Below are 13,174 nucleotides of genomic sequence, written 5' to 3'. Positions count from 1 at the left end.
AGAATACATTGAAGCATAACAGGTCAAAGAGAAGCAAAGAAACATGAAAGCAGAAATGAAACTACACTGAATAACCAAACATGTCCTGTGCCACTCACTCCTTGTGGAACTACCTGAACATCAAAACCTGTTTTCAGGTTTCTTCAACTATCGGGGGCCCCAGTATCCCAAGAGTGGTCTCCTTAAGCAGACTGAAGATTGTAAAACATCTCACAGAAATGCACAGGAGAAGCCAAAAGGGCTTGGCCAGTGGCCGGAAGGCTGCCCTGACCATACCGTGTGCCATACTCCCTCTCGGGGACCTTGGGTTTCAGATTGCATCTGACTGTCCAGGACCTGCTGAGCGATGGTCGGGCAAGCCCACATCTGGAAGGCACAGAGCGAGATGTTACAAGGCTCTCTAAAGAGAGACTACAGAATGGGTTAGTGGGGGGAGGACTGGGGGGGGTTCCCTTAAATGAGCTTTTACAGCATCCTGGAGACTCACTGCCCTTGCAGAATAGCCCTGCATCTATCTGCCTAATGCACACTTAAGTGCGGTGAGTAAGTCTTTACAGGCTCCGACCCCTGCTAACATCAGGGACAGCATCTTTCTACCCTGACATTTGGGACCTTGGTCCTCCTTCCTCCTTCCTGTCCTCCCAGTGGCTTTTTTCTTCATGAGTCCCCTGATCCAAATATCCCCGGGCCTGGCTCCCGTCACTTCTGTGTCCTCGCAAAAGGCAGCTGGCCCCTCATTGGGGTAGCAGCTGGATCCTCCAAGAATCCTAGGGTCGTACGGACCCAAGGGGAGGGAACTCCATTCCATCAACCTATAACCTCAGCCCGGAAATATTTCCAAGCCCCACATGGCTAATTTAGCCCTCTCTCAACGATCAGCAAAGCTTTCAGCTGTTGTTAGTGTTACAAGAAGAAAGAAAATGGGCTCCCAAGAGCAGAATGCCTGTGGGAGAGCCTTGGCCCATATGCTCGTAGATGTGTGGCACGTATGCTCGCCGGACGCTTGATAGTGTCGCCGAATTGCTCAGTCACTGGTGCTGTGCCAGCTCTTAATCCATGTTGACTTATTTAAGCCTCACAACAATTGTATGGGCTTAGACCAAGGGTTATGACACCCATTTTAAAGGTAAGGAAACAGGGGCAGAGAGAGGTTAAGGAATTGGTCCAGATGCCACAGTCAGGAGGTGGCAGCGCTGAGGGTGCCTGTGGGTGGCCCGTCTCCCGAGCCCGGTACCAGCGCTGGCCCAGATTCAAGGATGACAAGGTGAGAGAACGGAGTTCATATTTCCAGTTTATACTCAACTATTATTTCTTTTTTAAGAAAAGCTCCAGGGGCGCCTGGGTGGCTCAATCGGTTAAGCCTCCGACTTCGGCTCAGGTCAGATCTCACATTCGTGGGTTCGAGCCCCGCGTCAGGCTCTGTGCTGACAGTTAGCCCAGAGCCTGGAGCCTGCTTCCAGTTCTGTGTCTCCTTCTCTCTCTGCCCCTACCCCTCTCATGCTCTGTCTCTCTCTGTATCAAAAATAAATAAAACATTTAAAAAATTTTAAAAAAAAAGAAAAAAGAAAAGCTCCAATTCCTCCAGTTTTAATTATTCATGGAAATGATTAATCATGTTAAGCACTTATGCTTTGGGGATTAAAGATTTAGTGAAGTTAATCAAATAGACATAAATAAATATGCTGTTTTTCTAGAACCGTAATTGAGATACCTAATTCTGAAATGTGGTATCTGTGGATGCGTATCTGTGGAACTTTCCGCCTCTTGCAAAACGAGGATGAACAGGAAATGGTGGTTCCCCACCCCCACCTGCACAGCAGGGAGCCCGGCTGCCATCTCTGCCTTCTTGAGTGGGGATGTGCTCCCTTGTTAAAACAGACTCCTTGGGGCGCCTGGGAGGCTCAGTCGGTTGTGCGGCCGACTTCAGCACAGGTCATGATCTCACAGTTCATGGGTTTGAGCCCTGCATCAGGCTCTGAGCTGTCAGCACAGAGCTCACGAACCGCGAACTGCAAGATCATGACCTGAGCCAAAGTCTGACGCTTAACAACCGAGCCACCCAGGCGCCCTGTCTGATCACCATTTTTAAACAATGTGATTTGTCAGGAGTGATGAGGGTCTAAGTTGGACTTAAATGTTGCCAAAGTATTGGTTTGTGTTGCCTGTTTAAGAGACATACTTGGGGGGAAAATCCTTGTAGATGAATATGTTGCATAATTGGATTTTGAGAATAAAAGAGATCTTCAAATTTCAGGTCAACAAATACTTATTGAGCGCTTTTCACTGTTCACTGTATGAGGTGTGTGAAGATCAGCTAGAGACATCCCTGATCTCGAGGTGCTTACATAGAAATTTGTAAAGCAGACAGATAAGCACACTCATACCAATAATATAAATTAGATCATCTGTATTATGACAAAGCACTACAAACGTGCTCAGGATTCACCAGGAAGGAGAGGTCTCACGCAGTTTAGCACTAAGAGATGGTGTGGCAGGGACGTTAATGGGCATGGTGAAGACTTGTGGGCGTGCATGCATGTTCTCTCTCCCCCTTCCTCCGGCCCCAGCCGGAAGGCAAGTTCAGGTCCCCACCCTCACTGGAGGCTGGTAGAATGAGGCTGGTGGGTCACCCCTCCCCTGGGCCAGGGCGGGGTTTCTCTGCCGCTGCTTCCTGGCTCCATCTAAACACTGTACTGTCTGGATAGGCATGGAGTCCCACGCGAGGGGATGCTACCAGAAATGCTTTGCTCGCCGCGGAAGCCTGAAGAAACCCAGCCTCTTAGAGAAGTCGACATCCTCAGGAATGTGAAATGAAGAGAGGGTGCTGTGTTTCACCTCCATGGGAATGTGAACAGAAAACTAGAAAAGAGGAGAAGTAGAAGGAGGCAGAAAAATATCAATTCGTAAATGACTAACCCACTGGATTGTGTGGATTGTGTGACAAAAAGGTGGCTTGATCAGCGGGGAGGTTAAAAGAAAGGCCTGCCTCCTGAGCTCCTAACCAATGCTGACCTCTACCTAAGAATTATTTCTGCTAATTTGTTCACTAAAGTTTACATGTTACACTCAAACAGATGACATATTTCTCTTCAACAACAGTCAAGACAATGTCCAGAGTCTTCACTGTATTTGTGATGCTTTTTAAGTTTATTTATTTTGAGAGGGAGGAGAGAGTCAGAAAGAGAGGGTGGGAGAGAATCCCAAGGAGACTCCATGCTGTCTGTGCAGAGCCTGATGAGGGCTCAGATTCACAATCCATAAGATCACAACCTGAGCCAAAATCAAGAGTCCGATGTTTAACCAACTGAGCCATCCAAGAGCCTCTTGACTGTGATTCTTTTTAAGAGAGAAATAGGGGTACCTAGTTGGTTCAGTCAAAAGAGCATGCAACTTTTGATCTCGAGGCCATGATGAATTGAGTCCCATGTTGCGTGTAGAGATTACTAAATACATAAATAAATAAATTCGGGGTGTCTGGGTAGCTCAGTACAGAACCCACTTGGGATTCCCAATCTCACTCTCTCTAAAAATAAATAAACTTTGGGGGGAAAAACAAACTTTTAAAAAGAGAGAGAGAGAGATCATTGACAGGGACTTTGGAATCTCTTTAATATACACAGATAATGGCAAACACATTTATTTACAATTTTCTTCATGAAAAAAAACAAACTTTCCAGAAGTAAATGTCTGTTACATGGTCACATGTATCTATTTTGTTTCATGTGGGATCGGCAGGTCACTTCTTTTGTTATAATGGATGGTGTTTAAATGTACTTGATGCGCAGCTGAATCCTACAGCAGTAATAGGTGGTCTCATCTCTTCTGATTCTCCTTGCAATCTCCCTTTCACTTCCAGAAACATGGCCTCCGCTGTAGGTGGTCTCTGATGGCGTCATCAAAATGTTCAGCAATGTGGAGGTGTGTAAATCCTCCACACCAGAGGAGGTAAAGAACCACAAGAAGGCATAGTCTTCTGCCTTAATGAGGACAAGAAGAACATCCTCCAGGAGTAGGGCAAGGAGACCCTTGCCAGACGATGTGGGCCAGACCCTGGACGACCCTGACCCCACATTTGTCAAGACGTTGCCACACAACTACTGCCCCTATGCCCTCTATGATGCAAGCTGTGAGACCAAGGACAGCAAGAAGGAGGACCTGGTGTTTATTTTCTGTGCATCAGAGTCTGCACTGCTTAAGAGAAAAATGATCTAAATCAGCTCCAAGGACGTCATCAAGAAGAAGCTGATGGACATCAAGAATGAATTACAAGCAAACTTGCTGTACGAGGAGGTCAAGGACCGCTGTACCCTGTCAGGGAAGCTGGGAGTCAGTATTGTCATCTCCCTGGAGGGCAAGCCTTTATCAGCCTCCTCCAGCCCCCTGCCTGGGGCATCTGGTAGCCCCAGACCCACCAACAGAGGTTGCAGGCTGCGCCCTTCCTGCCAGATGAGAGGGGGTGGCGGGATCCCAGCAGGGGAGGGCAACCTCTTCACCCCAGCTGCCAAACAGTCCCCTCACCTCCTGGACCTTCCTGCCCCCTCTATCCCTGATGGTTCTGACCTTCCCAAACTGCTTTAGATCCAATTCTGCTTAGGCTGAAGCAGACCAAGTTCCCCCCAGGCACCCCAGTTTGGGAGGTCCTCTATTTTTTTAGTGACACCCCAATTCCCAACCTGGTCCTTCTTTTTTCCCAGGCTGCCAACTTCTAACCCCAGCAGTGACTCTGTGCTTGTCTATTTAGTTCTGTGTATAAATGGAATGTGGTAGAGATGACCTCTCCTTGTGACATCTGGTTCCCCTCTTCTTTGTCCCTGGTCACCGCTACGCATGGAAACAGGACCAGTAAGTGACCTTCAATTAAACACACACACACATGCATGCACGCACGCACACACACGCACACACACTTGATGTGGTCAATTAATGAGTAGTGCAATTTTTGTGCATTAGTCAATTTGCCAAATTCTGACATTTTATAGTATCATCAACTTGGAGTTATTATGTAAAAGTCAGTAAAATGTGTTTGAGTGTACAGCTCCTTCAAGTGCTCACGAGCATGTTATTAAACCTGTATTACTGAGCTTATGGTCTGAGTTTTCATCTGAATTAATATGACTCAGCCTGAAGCCAAAAGAACATATTAAACTAGGGTTCCTTGGAGAAATGACTAATTCCAGGACTGAAGCAAATAAAGTACAACATGAACCCTGGAACAACTTTTATGACAAAAGTAAGAATGAAATCTAAAGGACATGGCAGCCAGCTTGAAGGGGCTCCACACTGGCCAAATATGGGACAACCCGAACATCAAACATAATAAAAATTATGTATTATGTCCGATAATCCATGGCATTGAATAAAAATCCACAAGTTCATAATAAATGGGGATTCTTTCTCAAAGAAGAATGCCAACTAATAAACATAGAAAAAACAATGGAGTTGAAAAAGCAACCTTTCCAAACCTTTATAGTAATGACTGATTCAGGGAAGAACTATCAATGGCTGCAAAAAGTAGGGTGAATGTATGAGAAACAACAGGATATCTACATTGCCCCAAAGCATTTTGCAACAGATTTCATATAAATTACAAAAGGAAAAGAGTGATTTCTAGTGAAGACATCTGATAGACACCACCTTAATCAAAGGATCAAAGTTAATATCACCACGTTTGGGACACGCAGACATCGTGGGTCTCCTGATGTGATGCACTGGGAAGAACACAATATCACGATGAAGTATTTTGCTCTAAATGCATAACCTAATGTCATCATGAGAAAACATCAGAAAAATAAAAACCAACCAAGGGACAGTCCACCAAATATTTGACCTATACTCTTTGAAAAGCAATGACAAGAGACGGAGAGGTTGAAGAATTCTTTCAGATTAAAGGTGAGTTCAAACATCATGAAGACTGAATAGCTTGTATGATTTTGGAGTAGATTCTGGATTGGAGAAGAGGGGAAGGGGGAAGGGATTGCCATAAAATTACTAAAACAATTGGCAAGATTTGAATACGGACTACATAATAGATAATAATAGTGAATTGTTAAATTTTCTGAATTTGATATTGTGCTGTGGCTATATAACAGACTGTTCTCATTCTGAGGAAATAGATACTGGAAGCATTTAGGGATGAAAGACCATGATGTCTACAATTGACTCTCAGATGGTTCCAGAAAAGCAACTGTGGCAAAATATTAACAACTGGTGAATCTGGATGAAGGGCAAAAGTTCTTTGTACTATTTCTGTAGCTTTTCTGTACAGTTGAAATTACCAAATGGTGCTTGAACATCTCCCCCTGTTGTGTGGTTCCATGAGTCCACAATAGTCCTTTGAAGGATGACAACAGCTGCATCTCGGGAAATCCTAGTGGCCGTCCTCTCTGCTCTCTGTACATTACAATGTCACATGTCTCAATACTAAGACCATGACTCAATTTATTGTCCCAATTTTACTGATGAGGAAAATGGAGGGTTAGAAAGCTGAAATAATATGTTAAAGGAGATGCCTACTCACTGCTCAGTGAATATTCACACATACACACCCAACCTCTGTGAGCAAATTATACTTTCCCCATCCCATATTTGTTGGGCTAGCACCATGGAAAATATTCTGGGAAAGGGGATGTTCATAGATTAGACACGAGTAGAAGCTTAAAATGGGATTGCAAGGTTGGGCTCGCACTTCTGGGATTCTGCCATCACTATAGAAAAATATGTCTCGGGTAGGCCTGGGGAGGATGAGACATATGTGAAGTGGGCCTGGACCTAATTCACAGATTGAAGACAGGCCCAGCTGAGCCCAGAGTAGATCAGCCAACACCAAGCAAACCCATGGATGTATATAATCTGAGGTCACTGGGTCTTAGGGTCATTTGTCACAGAACACCAGGGTGGCCACAGGTAACTGACCCAGCAAACGTATCTGAAATCACACATATAATACAAAGTGGAGCCAAGACACTCAACTAAGTTGCTGTGGTGCCTCATACCATGTTTTTAAGAGCATTTCCAGGGGCGCCCAGGGTGGGGGGTGGGGCTCAGTTGGTTAAGCATGTGACTTAGGCTCAGGTCATGATCTTGTGGTTCATGAGTTCCAGCCATGCGTTGGGCTCTATGCTGACAGCTCAGAACCTGGAGCCTCCTTCAGATTCTGTGTGTCCTTCTCTCTCTGCCCCTCCCCTGTTTGCACTCTGTCTCTTTCTCTCTCTCTCAAAAATAAACAAACATTTAAAAAAATTTGTTTTAAATTAAAGAGCATTTCCAAATAGGAATAGCCTTGCTATTCACAATGATAATTAATGACCCTGGAAATACCTAAGATACTTTCTGGATCAAAAAATAAAAAATGATTATAGCAAAAGTTGCAAATGTGTTCTCTCTTTATGTTTTTACTAATTGATAATTATAGAGTATTTAATTAACCTTCCTGCAGACCAGCTTGGTTAAATGGTACTACCATTTTTCAACTTTAATAACCATCATAAATATTCAATAAACATAGATTTCAAGTGCTATGAAGTAGAGGCATTGTTTGAATAATCACCAGTCTCTAATAACAGATGGAGAAATCAATTCTGTAAAAACACTGGAGTGAATTTTCTAGCAAGAATTTTTACTCATCTGTGTCTTAAGACTCTAGAGAATAGATTTCTTCAGATGTTTTGATCCCTTGGTTTTAGTCTTTCTTCAAACCCAAGAGGCAATATTACACCTGTTCTTAAATTTCAGATTCAAAGAAAGCTTCCCACTTAAAACTAAAGATATGTCAGGCTTGTTAGTTTTCCTCAATTCCTAAAAATATTCCTACATATTTGCCAAAATATCGAAGAAAACATTTTCTCTTACAATAAAAAAGGAACTTTTTTCAGCAAAGGAGATTGTTTTTCTTTCTTTTTTTTTTTAAGTTACATTTTTACCTCAAGACCAAATCCTGTAACCAACAAGTCCCTGGAAGGGTGGCACAGTCACGTTGTGACCGTCACTCAGTTATGCAACAGTGCCTGCGTCTTCCAGCAGATTGACTTTGAGGTAGGCAGAGTCATAAATTTCCAGTAAAGGAATAGCCACTGCTAATTCTCCTGGGACACTGCTGTCAACATCCATTCAAACGAGATGGAGAGGAAGGGGAGAGGGGAAAGAGGGGAAGGAAAAAGTAAAAATGGGGGAAATGGGAAGTTAATGCTCAGTCACAGGCTATCGCACACATGCATGGGGCAGGAAATATAATACCATAAGAACTGGAGTTTGGTCTCCTCCAGAGCCTCTAAGAAACACACAAAAAGACAAACTCCCTAAAGCACAACCTTATTTTCTAATAGAAAGACTGATTTTTTTTTTCCATCCTGTTATTTTAAAAAAAGGCAGATTATTTACAGAAACTGAAGTTTAAATAGTTCTGGTGACCTTGTACACAAAGCTGGAAAATGCTTTTTTGTTTCATATTCTCATTAAGGAGACAAGCAAAGGTGATGTGGAACAGAACGAACTGTAAAAGAACAGCATGCAAGGAAATCTCCCACTGACTTGAAAAAGTCAAGTCAAAATGTGAGCTAATTTCATAAGAATGGAGTTTTGGGAAGTGACTAAATAGATGTCCTCTCTTCTTAGGGGGCAGATGGCATCGTCTCCTCATACTCTTGTGAGAAATATTTGTTCTTCAGCCATTTCTGCTGGTAAAAGGGACCCTCTGCTTGAAAGACTGAAACCAAACCATTGCTCTTGGAAAGACCCGAGGAAGCTCCAAAGAGACAGGGCATTCTACTGATTCTCATTCTTTCTCTTCTAATTTTCAATTTTATTTATTTTTGAGAGAGAGAGAACACGAGCAGGGTAGGGGCAGAGAGAGAAAGAAAGAGAGAGAGAGAGTCCCAAGCAGGACCCATATTATCAGCACTGAGCCCAACATGGGGCTCAATCTCATGAACAGTGAGATCATGACCTGAACTGAAATCAAGAGTCGGACACTGACCCAACAGAGAATCCCAGGTCCCCCCTGCTTCTCATTCTTAATCTGTCTTTGCAGCACATACAAGAAGCCTTTGGGGAGGGAACAAACCAAAAAAAAAAAAAAAAAAAAAAAAAAAAAGGAATAACGTCAGCAATTTTGACTTAATAACAAAGCTCTGATCCTATTTGATGGCCTTCAGTTTTTTTCTAATAAGACACAAGGTCATTTTTATTTTTATTTTAATCAGAGAGGAAGTCAGACCTTGATCTTACACACTTTGCAATAGTAAACTATCTAACAAGTGTTGAAGCTTTACTTCTTTTTTTTTAAGCTTTGCTTATTTAAGTCATCTGCACACCCAATGGAGGGCTTGAACCCGCAAGTCTGAGATCAAGAGCCGCAAGCTCCCCAGACTGAGCCAGCCAGGTACCCTCAAAGTTGAAACGTTAAATGAGATGTAAACCATGTCAGCGGGGCAGTGGTGTGTCTATAGACTTTGCCTTGAGAGTTTGTTTCGAGGTCCCAGTGGGGAGCGCGGCTGCTGTGACTGAGGAACATTCCTCCTCTGTCGGGGACGGTTGTCCTCTTCGTCCTCTTCAATGGAGCGTGCAGCTTCGGGGATGGGGGGACACACATGGAGCGGTGAGGGAGGAAGGGGACACCCGCCTAGCCAACCAGATCAGCCGAACTGACCCTGGCAATCAGTGGGGGGACAGATGTCGCAACCAGAGCGCCCTCACATCCTGTAGACTGCTTCTTGAAGCCAGATGGGAGCCTCACTAAAAACCCAGACGACACACAAGTTATCCCACAATCACATAAAATGTGTTAGAAAGAAATACAGCAACAAACCCGAGGAACTAGTGTTATGTAGCTTACTTTCCACCTCCTTCGACATCAAAGGAATCCTAAAAACATGTCTAAGAGGAAGAATCCGTTACGGCATCTGGAATCCATATTTCTAGCTCCAAACCCATTAGGAGCATGAATTAATCTTTTTTTTAAATGTTTTATTTATTTTTGATACAGAGAGAGACAGAACATGAGAGGGGAAGGGGCAGAGAGAGAAGGAGACACAGAACCGGAAGCAGGCTCCAGGCTCTGAGCTAGCTGTCAGCACAGAGCCCTAAGTGGGGCTCAAACCAACAAACGTGAGATCTGACCTGAGCTGAAGTCAGAGGCTTAACCAACTGAGCCACCCAGGCACCCCTGAATTAATCTTTTTAGGGGGGATAATCTGGTATGGTTGATAAATAACAAAATGTGAGCTAGTAGTCACGTACATCATACAGAACACAGCCCCCATGCATAGTGCTCTCACTATGCTAAGACCTAGCTCATCTGGAGAAGAGCATACACCAAATATGAATTGGTAGACATTTTAGCGCTGCAGTGACATTGCCTATTATATTTACCAAATACTATTGATTTTTGTAAGTTAAGGATCTATCCTTAACCTTTTTTAAGGTTATTTATTTATTTTGAGAGAAGGAAAGAGAGAGTGAAGGGGAAGAAAGAGAGAGAATCTGAGAATCTCAAGCAGGCCTCACACTGTAAGTGCGGAGCCCGACTGGGGGCTTGAACCCACAAACCCACAAACCATCATCATGACCTGAGCCAAAGATCAAGAGTTGGATGCTCAACCAACTGAGCCACCCAGACACCCCTCTATCCTTAACATTTTTAAGGCTTATTTTCCTTTCGAATTAGGATATAAAAGTGGTGAGACATTACAGTCCACTTGTCTGAAGAACAATTCTAAGAAGAGGTGCTGTTTTCTGAGCGCTTCGTCTATGCAGGCAGCAGCAGCTGGGAGAGCCAGGATCTGAACTGAGCAGTCTTACGCCACATCTCATCCACTTAACTTCCCAAACACACATTTGGAAAGTGTGATTTTGCAGCTTTCTTCCCCCCCAAAGGCTCCCACACTCTTTGTCTCTAGCAGTCACTGACTCTGAAGTCTTTTCTCCATATCTGTACCCTAAGATGCCAGTAGATGCCCGGGGTAAGGGAGGGGCACGGAGGATGGGCCGTGCAGGTCTCCTACTTGGCATCTTTGTTCCTCAGCGTTCTGAAGCGGTGTGTGTGTGCTAGCTCTCACTTGTGTTTGGGACCTCAGAGAGCAGCCACTGTGCCTCTAGCCAGAGGTTCAGACAGCTTCCCCTCTTCTGGGCCAGTTGACGGGATGCCATCCCCGTCCACACCCCCTGGCTAGCAGCAGCACAGAACTGATTCTGGGAGAGGCGGCATCTTCCGGGAGCCCCAGGCAGGGCTCACTCCAAACAGACCTACAGCTTGCCTTTCCCGCTCTCATTTCCCGGCCTTTCCAATTTCCTCATCGCTGAACTTAAGTGGCATTAATCCTTTTTGAAAGGAGGCTGGACATCAACAAATAAAGCACCTCCCTGAGGCAACAGAGCCCCTCTGCCCACCTCATTCATGCCACTGTTTATTTAGTTACCAGACCGGACATCACCCAAACTCAGTTCAAGAGGTTGGTTTCAAAAACTAGTTGACATAAACAGATCGGAAGTGGAACGTGAGCTTGAAGTGGCTGAATTACTGTCTGCAACTCTGGAAGAGCCTCTGTGTCACCATTTGGCTAAATATGACTCCATATCAAGTATGGGTTTATTTTCTTCAACCAGAGCAGGTAGCAGCCTAAGTGATAATGACTGATGCCTGAAGTTCCTCAACTGGAAAACGTCTTTTGTAGATCAATTAAGCAAAGGTTTTATTAATGCAATCTCCCTCGGTCAGTGATACCTCTCTTAGCTCTACCGTAGGTAAATTATTAGTAACTCAACCTGAGGAAGAAAGGAAAGGAGAGGAAATTCTGGTGCCTGAAGAGGAGATTACAAGATAATATGCTACTATACAACTAGTTTCTTGAGTAATTTCTCCCAATAACTCTTTTATTGAAGATAGGTCCATTTTCTGAGTAAATGAAAAAGAAATGGGAGTGGGAGAGGGAAGAAGGGAAATTTTTGAAAATGGAAACTGACTTTACTTCTTTACTTTATACAGGATAGTTAAATAGTACTTTGGCAACCAAACTAGAAAGCAGTGGAAGGGAACTTCCTCCCGCTTGAAAAGGGAATCAATGAAAACCCCACAGCCAGCATCATAGCTATTGGAAACAAACTGGAAGCTTCCTCCTTAAGACCAAGAATGAGACAAAGATCTCCAACCTCACCATTTCTATTTCATTGAACTAGAGGTCCTAGCCAGAGCACTCAGGCAAGAAAAAGAAAAGGCATCCAGATTGGAAAGAAAGAAGTAAAACGGTCTCTATTTGTCTATAGACATGATCCTGTATATACAAAATCTAGAGGACTCCACTAAAAAATGATTACATAGATAAACAAGTTCTGCAAAGTGTCAGGATACGAAATCAATACACAAAAGTCAGCCGTATTTACGTCTACCAGCAAGAAACAACCCCAAAACAAAGAAAACAATTCTATTTACAATAGCATAAAAAGTAGAATATTGGGGAACAAGTTTAATAAAAGACATGCCAAACCTCTCTTCTGAAAGCTACAGAACGTTGCTGCAATAAATTTTAAACCTGAATAATGAAGAGTCATCCTATGTTCATGAATCAAGAAAACTTAACATAGTTACGATGGCAATACTTCCCAAATCAATCTGCGGACTCATTGCAATCCCTCTCAAAATTTTTTTTCCAGAAATCAACATACTGACCATAAAATTCATGTGGAAATGCAAGGGACCCAGAATAGACAGACAATTCTGAAAAAGAATGAAGTCAGAGGACACACAAATTGTTGGAAGCTCACAACAGAGCTACAGTCATGCAGACACTGGTGGTGGCAAAGGGCTGGCTTACAAATCAGTAGAAACAAAGTCCAGTAATAAAACCTTGCATTTATGTTCAAGTGGTTTTCATCAACGATTCCAAGACAAGTCAGCAGGAAAAGAATACTTTATTAAACAAATAGTTCTGAGACAACTGGATGTTCACATGAAAAAAAAAATTGTCATACCCCATCCCACACTACACACAGAAATTCAATCAAAGCGAATCATTGACCTCAATGTAAGAGCTCAAACTATGAAATTCCTAAAAGGCAAAACAGAAGTAAATCTTTGTGACCTGGGATTAGACATGATTTCTTAAATACCAACCCAAAGCATAAGCACTAAAAGAAAAAACAGGCAAATTGAACTTCATCAAAATTAAAAATTTTTGTGCCTCAA

General features: G+C 43.4%; 1 pseudogene; it reads left to right on the top strand.

Moving 5' to 3' along the window:
• The first annotated feature begins 1,168 nt into the window (after positions 1-1,168).
• Positions 1,169-4,578, top strand: LOC115293565 (annotated as a pseudogene).
• The last annotated feature ends 8,596 nt before the right edge of the window (positions 4,579-13,174 follow it).

This window comes from Suricata suricatta, chromosome 6 (genome assembly GCF_006229205.1).
Source record: "Suricata suricatta isolate VVHF042 chromosome 6, meerkat_22Aug2017_6uvM2_HiC, whole genome shotgun sequence".
In the NCBI taxonomy this organism is placed as follows: Eukaryota; Metazoa; Chordata; class Mammalia; order Carnivora; family Herpestidae; genus Suricata; species Suricata suricatta.
Note: the sequence above shows the minus strand (reverse complement) of the source record. Positions and strands in the feature narration are given on the sequence as shown.